Source organism: Ipomoea triloba, chromosome 15 (genome assembly GCF_003576645.1).
Source record: "Ipomoea triloba cultivar NCNSP0323 chromosome 15, ASM357664v1".
In the NCBI taxonomy this organism is placed as follows: Eukaryota; Viridiplantae; Streptophyta; class Magnoliopsida; order Solanales; family Convolvulaceae; genus Ipomoea; species Ipomoea triloba.
The window spans coordinates 15,248,761-15,266,482 of record NC_044930.1 but is presented as its reverse complement, the minus strand read 5'-3'; positions in this window follow the sequence as shown (position 1 = coordinate 15,266,482).

Genomic DNA, 17,722 nt, shown 5'->3' with positions numbered 1-17,722 from the left:
GCGTTCTTACTACTAGACCATCCGCTCTGCTTGGACCTGATGAGATCTCAACTGCTGAGAAGGTGTTCGCAGGCTGATGGTATGAGCGAAACAGAGCACAATCCCGGAGGTCGGTGAGGATGGCAGCAAGGAACACACTAGAGACTGGATTCGCCTATTTCTGCACCTGTACGCCATATGACTCAAGGCACGAGCATATTTAGTGAGATGCCTTGTTTGAGATTCTCTTGGTTAATTGCTTTAAATGGTGATCACTCAGGGCAAATCGCCTATTTCTGCTGGTATCTTTAGCTTTCTAGCATCGACGTGGTCGGGAAACTTGTGATGCTCAGGTGGTGATTGATAAGGAAGAAAAGCTAATTGAGGAAACAAAATATTTTACAGAGACAATGGAAACAAATATCACTGCACGAAATCAAGAAAATATTCAAACGAATCATTCTCATCATCTCATATCGAAATCCTTGATTTGAAACAGTGGAAGCTGGTCCCCAAAGATCACAATGCACTTTTGTAAAGGAAAATAATTAGACATATTATTATTCAAATTAAAGGGCAATTTACAACTCTTTCCAGATTGACAACTAACACATATAGAAGACTTAGTTTGCCAATTAGTAACATCAATGACCTTCTTTCCTTTTAAGAGAGATAAAATCTTTGCACTTGGATGTCCAAGGCGTTGGTGCCATAGAGAGAATGAGTTGTCCCCTTTTATTGCAGATAAAGCTTCATGAAAACCAGGTTCTAAAGCATAGAGTTGTCCTTGTCTATGCCCCTTCCCTATTGTTCTCTTGTTGTGATCCTTAATAACAAAATCAGATGATGTGAATTCAACAGTGCAAAAGTTATCACTAGTGATTTTATTTACTGAAATTAAATTCTTTTTCAGTTTCGGAACGACAAGAACATCTTTTAAATTTAGTTCTCCAACACATGCATTTCCACTATGTGTTATATCAAGTTTGTTTCCATTTCCAACATAGATAACATCGTTTCCTTTATATGGTTTTGTATAAGACAACATACCTGCGTTGTTGGTCATGTGAGCTGTAGCTCCCGAGTCCATGTAAAAAGAAGGGTCATTGTTGTTTAAGGTGAGAGCTGCCAATGCTTGTGGTAGATCTTCTGATTGATAGGAATAGTCAAATCTATACCAACAATCAAGAGCAATGTGATTCAGCTTACCACATATTTGACACGTTGGTTTGTCACCTTTTGATTGTTGTACAATTCCGTTTGTTCCATCCCTTTTGAAGTTATTGGAACCAGCATTGTTGTAACGTCCTGCTGGAGTAAATCCTCTACCTTTTGAATTAAAACTCCCACGACGTCCACGTCCACGTCCACGTTGGCTAAAGAGTGCTTGATTATATTCAATATAATTTTTCTCTTCTTCCTTTTGAGAAGCTATGGTCTGCTCATATCCCTGAAGAGCGAGTAAAAATTGATTAAATGTAGGATAAGGAGGTTTAGTTACCATAGCTAGACGGAAGTTTTCATATTTTGCTCCTAGGCCACGTGCAAACTGGAAAACTTTATCAAGATCATCCACTGGTTTCTTGATAGCTGCTAGGTTGTCGCAGATTGATTTGAATTCTTTTGTATAGTCATCTAAGGATCGTGATCCTTTCTTGATAGTCATCAACATATTTTTCAAAAGACCTTCCTTTTCAATTGTGATTGGCAGCAGTTGTTCTTCTAAAGAACTCCACACATCATATGTAGTGGCATCTTCTGCAATGGATGGTTGAGCCTCTTCTTTTATTGTGCCAAGCAACCATGAAATAAGAAGACCATCATTTGTTAACCACAAGAGTTAATTCCAGCAATGGTCCCCCGACTATGTTGATTTTCCAAAATTGGTCCTCGTCTTTTAATTTGGACGAAAAAGACACTTGACTTTCAAATTTGTTCCAGCAATGGTCCTTCCGTTTATCAGCAGTCAACTAGGCGTTATGTTAGGGGGTAAAATAGTCTTTTAATTAGATAGTCTTCTTCCCCAAGCTGCACCTTTTGTTTAGGCCTCTTTCCATAGATGGCATCAAATGAGGTACAAAGCTTAGGGTCAAAGCTTTCGTGAGATACCTGGACAGAGGACTGGAAGAGGCGCAAAGCTTATGCCACGGGTGAACAACAACCTCTTTCTCTTTCTCTTTCTCCGAGGCGCACATTCCGGCGAAGGCAAAAAGCTTAGGGCACGGCGAACAAGACAATCATCCCGGTGAGCCTCCCTTCTCCAGCAAACCTTGCATCTCGGTCAGTTCCAGAACTCAGGACTCTCCAAAAGTAATCATCTAAACCTTTATTTATTTATTTTGATGTGTATTTTGTCCAACCTCAATGATGTGATGATAGAATGGGTTTCTTATTTTTGTGATATGATTTGATTTGCTTATTGAATAGCCAATTGATTTGCTAATTGTTAAGCTGTCAACGAACTTTCAAACTAAACAAACTTAGAAGCAGCTATCTTTGTTCTGCTCAGCTCATCTGCTTCTTCATATGTTTTGATTTTTGCACTAAACTAGGAACTAAGCTAGGAAATTGGGTCTGTTATGTGACTTGTTTTAAAATCGACTATGTGTGTTATGATAGCTTGTTTTAAGCAAGCTTAGTTTACTGGGAATTTAGGAATTTGGTATTCTATTAGGTATGTGGAATTGGGATTGTCAGTGGAAGCCTCCATGAGACCATGACATCTCCATCAACCTGAGTTTAATAAGAAATTTGAGAAGGGTTGTTTAACATAGTTTCTATGTGAAAATTTTATGAATTGTATTGCTTTTCAATGATGAATTGCTTTCATCTTACCCCACTGGTAGCTATGGGTTCAAGTTCATTCCTAATTCCAACTTTCAAATTCTCTAATTCACAAATCATTCCTCATCCGATGTTCTGCCTCCCACCTCCACTTGGTGGCTAAAGTTATGGGTTTGGAGATTGAGACAGTTGAGCAAAGGTTGAAATCGTTTCTCAGTCAGCTTCAATCTGAGTTTGGCATTTTCGAAAGGATTGTGTACAAAAACAAGAATCAACATAGAAGATGTTCTTATTTTCAGTACCTGATGAAGGTGAGAAGAGATTTAAGACTTCTCAAATCAGCAAATTCGAGGAGATTTTCAATGCCTCATTTGGTGTCATCCATGGAAAGAGGCCTAAACAAAAGGTGCAACTTGGGGAAGAAGACTATCTAATTAAATGACTATTTTACCCCCTAACATAACGCCTAGTTAACTGCAGATAAACGGAAGGACCATTGCTGGAACAAATTTGAAAGTCAAGTTTCTTTTTTGTCCAAATTAAAAGACGAGGACCAATTTTGGAAAATCAGCATAGTCGGGGGACCATTGCTGGAATTAACTCTAACCACAAGGTGTAGGCTGGATTCACAACCCCATCTTTTAGCAAACGTTCAGGTTTGTCATCATTCTTTTCCAAATGATGAAGCACGCCGAGACTACGAGCCAGATGAAGGATTTGTGATCGCCACATGAGATAGTTGTTGGAGCCTAGTCTGATTGAAATCAAACTGGCACACTGATGGAATGATTGTAATGTAAGCTTGGGTTCTTCCATGACTAATTAATAAGAAAATGGAGGAACTAGGCTCTTGATGCTTGCGAGTTTCAAGGCTTCTGATACCATGAAAAACTCTTATAAACTTGATATTTTATTTCAATTGCTGTGTGTTTCTTTCATAAAACATGGCAGGCTTATATACAAAGAGAAAAGAGAATTAAAAGGTAAGATAGCAAAATACAAGCTGTATACTATATTAACTCCTTGATTTTAGGCATGAGATGATGAGAATGATTCCTTTGAATATTTTCTTGATTTCCTGCAGTGATATTTGTTTCCATTGTCTCTGTAAAATATTTTGTTTCCTTAATTAGCTTTTCTTCCTTATCATTTAAAGAAAAAGTCAGATTTTTTTCTTTGTTTTCAAAAATTTCAAAAATTAGTAGAAAATCAATTTGATAGAAAAATAAAAAAATTTCAATGTGATGGTGGTGGAGAATTTAACTCCTTTGATTTTCTCAGTCATATTAGTCATTGTGGTATTCAGCTCCAGGTTTCATGTCTTGGAACCCCAGAGCAAAACGGGGTCGCCGAGAGGAAGCACCGGCACATTGTTGAGACAAGTTTAACTATCTTATTTCATGCTAACTTACCATTATTTTTATGGATTGAAGCTTTTATTGCAGCGGTCTATTTAATCAACAGAATGCCAACCTCAGTTTTACACAATCAGTCTCCCTACTCTAAGCTATATCACAAAGAACCAAATTACAAAAGCTTGCGAGTGTTTGGATGCTTATGTTTTCCTTCTCTAAGACATCAAGGAGGTAATAAATTTGTTAAGAAAACTTATCCTTGTGTATTTATTGGTTACAGCCCTATTCACAAGGGTTATAGGTGCTATGAACCTCGAACAAAAAGAGTATACATATCAAGACATGTTGTCTTCGATGAAGGTAAATTCCTCTATAAACCATCTTCTCCAGAATCGATTCATGTGCCAATAGAATTTGCAGAATTTCCATCTCTTGATGAATGGTTTAAAGTCACTCTTGAAGCTGAACCTCCAAAGGTAGGAACAAATGCAGAGTCAGCAACTCAAACATCTATTATAACTACTATTGGTTGTTGTGATGAAAATAATGATCATAACAGATGTTATAATGATAGTAATGTTGAATCTCCGGAAAATAATGGAGTTTTGCTTGATGTTAATGTGCCTTATGAGGATGAAACCTTAGTTGCAGTTGAACCGACAGATACAGAAACTCTCACTTTGCTAAATGACTTGCCTAGGCATATTGTTGATACAAATGTCGACAATAATGAAAGTGAAAATTATGTTCGTCCTCAACGCCATAGGCAACCTCCAAAACATCTACAAGATTATGAATGCTATCTATCTCAAGTCGAGTTACCTGTAGAACCCCGAAATTATCATGCTGCTCTAAAAGATCCTCGATGGGTTATGGCTATGAAAGAGGAACTACATGCCCTTCATTCAAACCAAACCTGGTCACTAGTTCCTCGACCCCAAAATGTGAATGTTGTTGGGTCAAAATGGATTTATCGTATAAAGCAACAGGAGGATGGATCTATTGAGCGTTTCAAGGCTCGTCTTGTTGCCCGTGGTTTTACACAAGTCTCAGGTATTGATTTTGATGAGACTTATAGCCCAGTTATTCGTCATACTACTATTCGTCTTGTGATAGCACTTTCAACTTCTCTAAATTGGCACATGAAACAACTTGATGTGAAGAACGCCTTTATGCATGGAAATTTAAAGGAGATTGTGTATATCGAACAACCCCCTGGATTTGTGGATCCACACAAACCTGATCATGTATGCCTTCTTCACAAGTCCCTCTATGGACTAAAGCAAGCTCCTCGAGCTTGGTTTGATCGCTTATCTCAGTTTCTTCTTCATCTTGGTTTTTATTGTAGTAAGGCAGATTCTTCTTTATTTGTTTATCATCAAAATTCTGTTACAATATTGCTTCTCATCTATGTAGATGACATATTGGTAATTGGAAATAATGACTCCTTTATCTCTAACTTAATTCATCAATTAAGTACAGAATTTGCTATAAAGGATCTTGGATGTCTAACATTCTTTTTAGGTGTGGAAATTAAATACTTCAATGGAGGGGTTATTCTCTCTCAAGGCAAATATATCAAGGATCTTCTCACTCGTACAAGGATGGCAGATAGTTCTCCTAATGCTACTCCCTATGGTTCTTAAAGAAAAAGATAATATGTCAAAACACAATGGTGTAGATGATGGTGTAGATGCTACTTATTATAGAAGTATTGTTGGTGCTCTTCAATACCTCACATTCACTCGACCAGACATTCAACATGCAGTCAATAAAGTTTGCCAATTCTTCAACTCCCCCACAGAACTACATCTTAAAGCAGTCAAGCGAATTCTTCGCTACCTTAAAGGTACACAAGACTATGGTTTACGGGTCATTTCTAAAAGTCCTCTATCTTTGTATGCTTTTTCAGATGCCGATTGGGCAGGTTGTCCCTTAACTAGACGAAGCACAACAGGTTTTTGTGCTTTTCTAGGTGCAAATTGCATCTCTTGGTGTTCAAAGAAGCAACCTACAGTTGCTCGATCTAGTTCAGAAGCAGAATACAGGTCCATGGCTTCCACCACGGCTGAATTAACTTGGCTCACTTTTTTATTACGTGACGTTGGCATCCCTTTACTTCATGCTCCACAATTATTCTGCGACAATCTCAGCGCTCTTCATATGTCAGTTAATCCTCTTTTTCATGCAAGGACAAAGCATATCGAAATAGACTACCATTTTGTTCGAGAAAAGGTAGCCATGGGTCACCTTATCACACGGTTTGTGCCATCTTCACACCAAATAGCAGATATTTTCACCAAGTCATTACCTAAGGCACCTTTTATTTTCCTTCGCAACAAGATAGGACTCCATTTACACTCTGTCTCCAACTTGAAGGGGGCTGATAAGGAAGAAAAGCTAATTGAGGTAACAAAATATTTTACAGAGACAATAGAAACAAATATCACTGTAGGAAATCAAGAAAATATTCAAAGGAATCATTCTCATCATCTCATGCCTAAAATCAAGGAGTTAATATAGTATACAGCTTGATATACGTGCTCAAGAAAGCTCGAAAAGGATGAAGCTTAGATTCAGATATGTGATGCTTGGTGGCAGCTCAAAGACAAATTCTAGCTCATCGTAAATTTATCTGGTCTGGAGTCCACAATGACCAGCTCGGGAAAGCGATCAGAGTAGATTACCGGGCTAGTGGTATGAAAACTCATATCGAGTCTTGCTGCTGCAGCAAGCACGCTAACCGGTTTCATTTACGCAAGTGCTTACGCGACAAGGAGAACATGCATTGATCGTTTGCTTCGAGGAATAATGCCACACTAGCAATACTGCCATCATCGACTTGAAACTAGGTTCGAATTATCACCTTGAGGAGATCGGGGCGTGGTTATCTGCTCGAAAGCTATTAAGGACTGATTTGCTGCATAATGGTCGGGTTCGATCACACTTGCATGGTAGGGATCGGAGCCAAGTAAGCCACCCAGAGATGTCATGCATGCTTAAAAGTGAAGGGTTGATCCCTGCTCGTTGAGGTTGAACGGGGAGAGACTAGGCTTCATTTGATTTCGCTCATCTGATGATGATGGATTGAATACAGCTTGACATGCGCAGAGCTCCACTTCTATCGAAGCCAATGGGTTAGGAGACATAAGAAGTTTGGTAGAGAGCATCGTACTGTAGCACCGATCTTGGAAACTTGACGAGCTCAGACTCGGCGTAGAGGACATAGATCATTTAAAAATCTTTTATTGATTTTCATGTACACGCATGCACGGATGAACCGACCATGAGAGCTTGCGTGATTTTTCCCTCTCATTTTTAATTTGTTTCTTTTGTTTCTCTTTCCTTTCACTATCTCGATTTTTGCACTCCACCGCCACATGCAACCAATGAAAAGGAAATCTTGCATTATACTTTTCTTGCCTTTCGCACTCTTCCATCACCAACGAGAGGAGGAAACCAGTTAGCAAACACAGACGTGATTCTCAGGTTCCAGCATCGGCAATGATGCCCAGTAGCCCATACACCACCGCGACTGATACGATCGCCCCGCAAACGTATCGATCGTTCTTTTCGAGTAAGAACAAACTCCAAGAAACTAAAATATTCAAGAACAAATGTATTTCATTCATGTCTCATACTTCTTATTACAGAGCTTTATATAATATGTAAACTAACTACTAAGCTTAAAAAGTAGGATCAAAACTACACTAGTGGATGCGCATAATCAGCAAGGTAACCCGGCAACTTACGCGTTCTCCTTGGCCTGTCTCTACCAAGTCCATGTTCTGCATGCATGACACCTGTATCACCTTCCTCTGTATGCATGATGGCAGTATTATTCTCTTTGGTATGTGACAGTGGTGTATCAATACCCCCACCCGTAGAAGACACCTTGTCCTCAAGGTGGAAACCTGGAAGGAGATCAGAAAGCACGTCTGTAGGCACCCAAATAGCCTCCTCAGGCGGCAAATCTGCCCAGTGAACTAGAACATGATCTTCAAGTGACCCTCCATGAAGGACAGATCGTGAGTCAAGAATCTTGAAAGGTGTTGACGAGACATCCTGAAGGAAATCAATTGGAAGTGAGGAAGGTGACGAACCAGCAGCATCACCCTTGTAAGGATGGATCTTTGCGGACGGTGGAAGCTGCAAAAATACGCCACGGCTCCAACACGCTCCATAATTTTAAAATGGACCGAAGTAGCGAGCGCCTAATTTAGGAAAAGGACGCTTAGCAACTGACAATTGTCGAAATGGCTGTAGTTTAACCCAAACCATATTGCCAATCGTGTATTCCACCTCACGGCGCTTACGATTAGCCATTTGAACCATTCGATGTTGGGCAGCTGCTAGATTCTCTTTGAGTTTCGCCAGAAGTGCATTACGCTGAGTCAAGAGATCCTCTAATACACTAATATTAGTGGAATTCGGGACATAATGTTGAATGACCGGAGGAAGTCGACCATACAAAGCCTGAAATGGGCACATCTTGAGGCTGTGGTTGTAGTTGCTATTGTAGCAGAACTCCGCCCAACTCATTAACGAAACCCATGTGGTCGGCCTATCACTCGCAAAAGCACGAAGATATTGTTCAATTCCCCTATTTACCACTTCTGTCTGGCCATCTGTTTGCGGGTGGTAAGCAGTACTATGCCAGAGACTTGTACCGCTAAATTCAAACAAAGTCGCCCAAAAAGTGCTTACAAAAATTGGATCACGGTCTGAGATAATAGAAGTCGGAAATCCATGGTGTTTGACAACAATATCGATGAATAATTGAGCCGCCTTCTTGGCCGTGAAATGGGTAGGTAATACTCCAAAATGAGCATATTTCGTGAGACGGTCGACCACTACCATGATGGCAGTATATCCCTGCGACGGTGGTAGGCCAATAATAAAATCCATCGTGAGCTTGTCCCATACTGAGTCCAGAATTGGCAGTGGTTGTAGTAGACCAGCGGGTGCGATAGTTAAGAACTTAGTTTGTTGACAAGTCAAACAAGAGCCAACGAAATTCTCCACATCTCGTCGCATGTGCTGCCAGAAAAATAGCGTAGATAATCAGACCAAAGTACGTTTGATTCCAGAATGCCCCGCTACCTTGGACGAATGAAATTCCCGCAACAGGGTGGTTTTTAATAATGAGTGGCAACTGATATAGTAGCGATTGCAATAAAATAGAATACCATTTCGACGAGAGAAGTCTACTGGTAATGTGTTATCATCCATGCGTTGGTGGAGAGCCTTAAGATCTTCTAATTCTGTATTCTCTTTCCGTAGAATCTCCAAGAAATCGAACACATGCCAACTAGCAATCATCATCACAGAAGCACCCTCATGCAAACGGGATAAAGCATCCGCAGCGACATTTGCTTTCCCGGGTTTGTATTCGATTCGAAAATCATAACCCATGAGTTTGTGAATAAACTTTTGCTGCTCAGGGGTGTGAACCTTTTGGGACATGAGTTCTTTAAGACTGAAATGATCTGTCTTCACAATGAAGGAACTTCCAAGCAAGTAGTGGCGCCAGTTTTGGATTGCTGTGGTCAAAGCCTGTAATTCCTTTTGATAGGTCGATGTTGATTGCCATTTTTCGTCCATCTTCTTACTGAAATAAGATATAGGGTGGTCGTGTTGCATGAGAACCGCCCCCAAACCAGTGCCCGATTCATCGACCTCCACTACGAAAGGCTTCGTGAAATCTGGTAAACTCAAACAGGGCTAGAAGCCAATGCAGCCTTGAGAGATTTTAAGGCCTCATCAGCGTCGGGACCCCACTTGGAAGCTTCCTTTTTTAGTAGGTCTGTAAGTGGAGCGACAATGTCAGCAAACCCTTTAATAAATCGGCGGTAATAACCAGCTAACCCAAGGAACCCCCGCAATTGTTTCATGTTCATCGGAACTAGCCACGAGAGGATTGCTTCAATTTTTCTAGGATCCATGTGAAGTTGGCCCTGATGAATGATGTGCCCAAGATATTCGATAGAATCTCGACCAAAATCACATTTGGATAATTTCAAATAAAATTGATTAGTTTGTAAGCAACGGAACACCTCACGAACATGTGCAACGTGGTCCCCCATTGACGAGCTATAAATCAATATATCGTCAAATTTTCGCAGGAAGGGCCCCAGGATAGAATTCATGGCCGCTTGAAAGGTAGATGGCGCATTGGTGAGACCGAAGGGCATGACGAAGAATTCATAATGCCCTTCGTGAGTGCGAAATTCTGTTTTAAAAATATCATCTTCTGACATTCGTATTTCGTGGTACCCAGCTCGCAAATCCAACTTGGAAAAGATTGAGGCCTTTCCCAATTCATCGAACAATTCATCAGCAGTGGGAATTGGAAATTTATCTTGGACTGTGATGGCATTTAACGCCCGATAATCGACACAAAAACGGTAGGTACTATCTTTTTTTAAGACGCGGAGAATAGGAGAGGAGAAAGGGCTTCGACTCGGCCTCACGAGACCTTGGTCCAACATTTCACGAACCAATTTCTCAATTTCAGCTTTCTGAAAATAGGGGTAACGGTATGGACGCACATTTACGGGTTTGGTGTTAGGTAGCAAATGAATTTTGTGGTAAAAAACGCGATGTGGTGGCAATTGAGTGGGTGATTCAAATATGGACGAAAATGCTAGTAACACTTCTTTTAATGGTTCTGGGACGGTTGGGAGGGTTGGTTGAATGGGAACTTGGTCGATGGGCTCAGTCGGATTTATTGGTTGTATCTCGTAGAGGGCCCTAATGTCACCCTTGGTAGCCATAGCTTGTAACTGATGGAAGGATATGGGTTGATTATTGAGAGCAGATTCACCTTTAATCGTGATTGGTGTTGAGCCCATGCGAAATGACATAGTCATTGCCGAGTAGTCATGAGTGACACTTCCAAGGCTTTGGAGCCATTAGACACCCAATACCACATCTGGTCCAACAATGTTCAGAACTTGTAAATCAACCGTGAATGAATTTCCCTGCATGCAAATTTCCACGTTAGGACAAACATGTTGGCATCCTAGCGTATCACCGTTTCCAATGTAGACCTTGAATGGCTTGATGGCTTTTGTAGGCAACTTCAACTTCTCCACAATATCTGGGTTTATAAAATTGTGGGTACTCCCACTATCGATTAACACTAAGCATGGGGACTGTTTTATTTTGCCTACGAGGCGTAGCGACCGTGGGTTGCCCGACCCTGTCATGGTGTTAAGCATGGATACATCGCCAGCAATGAACTCCACGTTAGTAGGATCCTCCTCACCAACAACTAGTTCTGCGTCCATGTCTGGTTCCTCTTCATCACCAATAAGCAATAGGAAGCGACCTTTGCATCGGTGGCCCTGCGAATATTTTTTGTCACAATGAAAACAGAGTCCCTTATCACGCCGGTTACGTATCTCCGCTGCCGTGAACTTCCGTATGGGCAAGGCAGGGGTCGGCAGTGCATGAGGCGCTGGCAGAAATTTTTGGCCACTAGTTCCCCCAGACAGAATACCCGAGGGTTGCGAAGCTGGAGCTAGCCGAATTGTGACCTGTGAAAAACTAGAACCTCTAGGCTGCCAACGGTTTTCTTCTGGAATGGGTGAAGGTCTTGGGTTTCCTCGGTAGGCCGTGCGACATTCAGCCATTAATTCATTGTGGCAAGCTTCATGAGCTTTGGCTAACTCGAAAGCTGCTAGAATGGACCTTGGTTTGGCTAATAATAACTCCCGTCGTATGTGTGGTTTCAACCCTCCAATGACATAGGAAACCAATTAGCTCTCTGACACTCCTGTCACCTTGTTGAGCAATTTCTCAAACACCGTTTGGAAGTCTGCTACAGTCCCTATCTGCATAAGTTTGGCTAGTTCGGCTAGAGGATCTTCAAAATGTGTGGTACCGAACCGGAGTTCAACCTTTTCTAGGAAGTCGTGCCAACCATAAATCATGCGATTTTGTTTCATCCAACGAAACCACTCTGAAGCATCTCCCTCCAAACAGAACCCGACAATTTGCAACCGTTGGTTCTCGGGAGTTTGGTGAAAATTAAAATATTCTTGTATGTTGAAGATCCATTGTTGGGGATCAGCCCCTCCAAATTTTGGGATATCAAGTCTCATGCTACTGTGTTTCTATACAAAGGAGTTTCCGTCAGAGGATCCATCGTCAGTGGCGATGGTAATCGCAGGATTTGCCCGGAATAGAGGTCGTCGCTGGGAGTGGGGTGTGGAGGCTTCCAACTCTTGTTCCTGCACTGCTTTAGCCTTCTCATGGTGAGTCTGTGACTTTGCTTCCATGGAAGCCATGAAGGTTTCGAATTGGTCCTTCCATTGGCTTTGAAGTCGAGCTTCTTGGGTGGACAACATCTCATCGAACATCTGCTTAAGGTTTTGCATGGTTATCGGAGGATTAGATGATTCTGACATCCTGGCTCTCTCTTTCTTTCTGTAGGTTTTTTTTTTTTTTTTGGTGACTGTTTTCTCTAGCTTTTAAAACTCTCAATGAAAGCACCAAATTAATACGATCGCCCCGCAAACGTATCGATCGTTCTTTTCGAGTAAGAACAAACTCCAAGAAACTAAAATATTCAAGAACAAATGTATTTCATTCATGTCTCATACTTCTTATTACAGATCTTTATATAATATGTAAACTAACTACTAAGCTTAAAAAGTAGGATCAAAACTACACTAGTGGATGCGCATAATCAGCAAGGTAACCCGGCAACTTACGCGTTCTCCTTGGCCTGTCTCTACCAAGTCCATGTTCTGCATGCATGACACCTGTATCACCTTCCTCTGTATGCATGATGGCAGTATTACTCCCTTTGGTATGTGACAGTGGTGTATCAGCGACATAACTGCTGGCCTCCCTCGCTCGCCACCGAAGTCCGACAGACTCCTACGGTAGAAGAAGGTGGAGAGGGTGTTGTTCGTCACAGTGGTGCCGCCGGAAAAGGGAACATCACATGCCGGACCAGGGAGTGATTTCTATTGGTGAGGTAGTGATTCCGACGAGAGAGAGGGGAGAGGAAACTGGTACTGATGCTACATGGGGGGTGGAGTGTGAAAGACGAGCTTAATCTCATTCTCCGAAAACTCCCTTTTTGGTCGCCTGTGATTTGGCAATTTTCCGTGAATTGTTGCATTTATTTCTTGAGGTTTGCATCCAAATCCGTTGAGCAGTAGGCCTTTTGACCAATTCATTCCATTCTTCTCGCTGTCGTTACTGCCGGAGAAACTTGGAATTAACAGAGAAGAAATTCTCCCTTCCGATGACTAGAGGAACACGGCTTTTTGCTGCATTACCCACAGATGGCGCCATTTTGATAGTGCTAATTACTTCTGTGTACTTTGTATGTATAGAAGGCGTACAGAAATTATGTGTAAAGCATAGAGTAGATCAATAGATTAGCTCTCAATTCCTCCTTCTTATTAAGGGTTCTTGTATAACTTAGAGAGAAGATAGAGCATTACTGCTTCTAGGATACTTCTAGAGAGAGGTAGAGAAGTCCAAAAAAAACCCCATACCATGAAGGACTCAAGTCTCTTATATAGGCTAATAACCGTATAATACGCTAGACATACGTAATTATTCGTAGGGCAGTATACTCAGGGTATATTCCCTATCACTACAATTAGGGGGGAATAAAACCAACGAACCCTGGACGAACAAAGAACCAGTTTCCTTTGAACGAACATGAACCACATAATTCGCTGACTGCTTGACGACATTGCTTAACAATAGAACCAATGTATGAGAGGTCAATAGTACGGGAGTTGAAAGCTAAACAAAAATTTAAACAATCAGACTCTAAAATAACATTGTTATGCCCAAGGCCTTTTAGCCATGCCAAAGCTTCCTTCATCCCAACGTTTCTCCAAGCAAAGGATCACGAATGCACCCAAGACGGTCATTATTAGCTACCACAAATAGTTCCAAATGATCACGAACCACCACCCCATACCCTTCACCATTGTCAAATATTGCGGCATCAATATTACACTTAAGAACACCACCAAACATTAGGGATACAATTAGTGACTAAAACATTCAACACCCGTAAAGCTTCTTTCCAACTCTCGACCAAACCCTAAACTTGCCTTCGCAACCCCTCCACCGTCCACACTCCATTCCTCCAGACATTATCATTCCGAATAGACTACATGGTCCAAAAAACATCCGCCATGAACACTGCTCTTGGCAAGCATAACACTGCCTCCATGAATGCTGGCAAAGACCTCCCTTGAAAAACATCATCATCGCCCCATAATTGACAAGCAACTTCACAATCACAAAAGATGAGCAGCCGTTTCCTCCACGTTAGAGATGGAAACGTAGTTACACTTATATCAATAATTGGATGCTCTTTCTTCGCTTTATGTAGTTAAAAACCGTTGTCTTTGAGGTAAAATTTATGTTGTTGAAACCAGTGTTGTTGTAAGTCTCACTCAAAGACAATGGTAAAAAATCATTGTCTATTGAGTATTGTTGAAACCAATGTTATTGAAAGTCACGCACATAGACAACGATTTTTTATTTTAACATTGTCTTTTCTATAAAAGATAACGGTTAAAAATCATTGCCTATTGAGTGTTCTTGAAATCGGTGTTGTTAAAAGTCACACACATAGATAATAATTTTTAACCGTTAGAAAAGACAATGGTTAAAAAACTGTTGTTGAAACCAGTGTTGTTGAAAGTCACACACATAGACAACGATTTTTAACCACACACACTAATGACAACAGTTCGGTAAAAACCATTGTGTTTGACAAAAGTGTTGCATCAAAGACAACGGTTTTGGACAAAACTGTTGTCTTTTAACAAAATACAACACTTTTATTAAAAACGATTGTCTTTATAGTGTTTTCTTTGTGCATTTTTCTTGTAGTGAATGGATGAAATATGTTTGTATATTAGTACACTATATGTGGTTTATTGATGCACTCACATGTTAACTATTTGTACCTTGTACTCTTAGGGCCATTAGATATTTCCCTTAATTTTGGTGTTGATAACCGTTGCGAAATTTGTGATGTATCATTCAAGGTTGATGGAAATAGATGTCATTTAATTTGGAGATATCTCTTTGAATAATGAAATATTATGTTCATCACAACCTTTATGCGCTATAACTTGATTGCGTAAGCACATTTAACATTCAATCGCATGTAAATCAAATCAATCAACTAAACAAGGTTCATGATAATGGATTTTTAATTAAAAAATAGATAAAGATAAAACTTACTTGATTCCATTGGACAAGTAATCTCTGAATCGAATAAATTAAGAATTTCATCACGTCTCTGATCTGTATACCTTAATTAATCACCTCCTGATGATATGAAGGCTAGAAAACCCTAATGTCAAGAGGTTTCATTGTCTGTGAAACATGTGATGAGAAAAACCCTTAAAAATTAGTGTAAGATTTTCCCTAATAATATATATTATATATTAGGGCCTTAATTAAGTGTTGCAAGTTGATTAGGCTTATTAAGTGGTTTGGTTGGACTGAATAACTAGTACTTGTTATTCAACCAGACTTTGTGCCTAATATAAACCTGGATTGATGGATACATGATTATTCATTATATAGCACATACAGTTCACGGTACTCATACTGTTCAGTAGACACCAATACACCATCTAGAGTTTTGAGTCAAGTATGAGCCAAATATGGCTAACGGTCTACCGTTCTACCGTTCAAGAGGCATCACACGTCAACTGTGGCTGGAAATCAACACTGCTCCCGCTTCCGCTACTACGTGGTCAGGTTTTCTCGTAGACTATTTTGTATGGTTAGATTCTTTTATAACATTTGGTATCAGAGTTATAATCTCTACATGGTTTATTACTATGCCTAAAAATAACAATTAATTTATTTTAAATACATTGAGTTCTTAGTATATATTTTGTATACTAATTCTTTGAAATATGTATATATCTATTTGGTTTTTTGATATAATAATTTGTGTATATTTCGGAAGGATTATATATCGATTGCTGAAATTCGTTTTCAGCCTTAAGCATGCTGAAATTGATTTTCAGCCTTAAGCATAATTTTGTTTTAATTTTGAAAATTATTGAATCTAAAAGCACAACAAAAGCCAGCTTGCGTGTATTGAATTATTTGGCCGTCTTTGTCCCCGATTTTTTATTTTTCCGGCGACCATCGTTTAGCGGCGAAGCAACAACAGCTACAGTTATTTAAAAAAATCTGATGTTCTTCCCTTTCGGTTAGCTATCGGTATTGTAAGTATGTAATGTAGAATTCCAATGAATATATGCTATATTTAACTAGGGATAGATAAGAGACAATTACTCCTGATAATATTCCTAATAGATATAATGTAAAAATATGAACGCACCAAATAAGTACACCAATCATTTAATAACGCAGTTCGGAGAACACTCCTAATCTGCGGGGCCACGCCCAAAATTTTCCACTAGATCAACCCGCTAGTTTTTACAAGTACAAGGTTCAACTGATTTACAAAACTAGGCCTACCACCTATTTTAACGCCAACCTTATAAAATAACTCAGTAAGAAAATTTGAAAATACAATTTGAGCTAATCTATCAATTACACAAATTGTATGCCAACCTGGATTTTGACACAAGGTGTACTAGTACTGCGCGGAGCTGCTTCTCCAAATTTAGTACTCGTTTCTAGTCCCGAACATTTGAAGTTTCTTTTGTGTAGTCAATGACTCTTGAATTGTTACTCCCTGAAACTTCGATTTGATCTCATTACAAGACTCCCCTTTTATAGTGTTTGTAGACCCTTGTAATTAGGAAGTCCACTATCCCATGTTCAGGCATGTTGTATGGATGAGAGAGAGAGAATTAATCTTGATCACACAATTTATCAAGACTAATTCAGTGACTTCCACTTGCCAGCATTTCTTTAAAAGCTCTTCCACATTTTGTGCCACACTGCACACGTACACATGATGTTTTCCTTTTGTCTAATTTCTTTTGTACCACACATCATATTCCTCATTTGGATTTTCCATTTCCATTTCATTTTCTCAATTCTTTTTCTTTTGTACCACACATCATATTTTGCATTCATAATTCCCTTAGTATTTGCTTCTCAACTTTGTTTGATTTTATATGTCAATACAATAACATATGCCAATTAATTTGTACCAACAGGTATAGCGCTAGTTTTCTGAAAACATCAATAGGATGACGACGACGGATGGATTTGGGTTTGTAGGTGACTGTAGCATCATAGTGATGACGACGATGACGCTGGCATTGCACCAGGAAGGACAGCGGAGGCAAGATTGGGTTTTTCCCCCCGAACTCGCTGCTTGTTATTCTTCTTCAGGCAACATCGACGACGGGCTGTCGTTGCTCCATCTCTGTGCTGCTCTTAGGGTCAACGATGGGGCTGAGGGTGATTGGCGGTGAGCGCTGGAGGTGTGCTGGATTTCCGATTCGCCGCTGCTGTCTCCTCCTCCTCCAGGCGGAGCCGGCTCCGGATTGCTGCTGGTCTCCCTCATTGCTTCGGATGTCACTCATGGCTGCTAGGGTTGCTGTTTGATTAAACATAAAGACAGAAGATGATGGTGATGGATTGGGCCAGGTCTTGCCCAATTCGGCCAG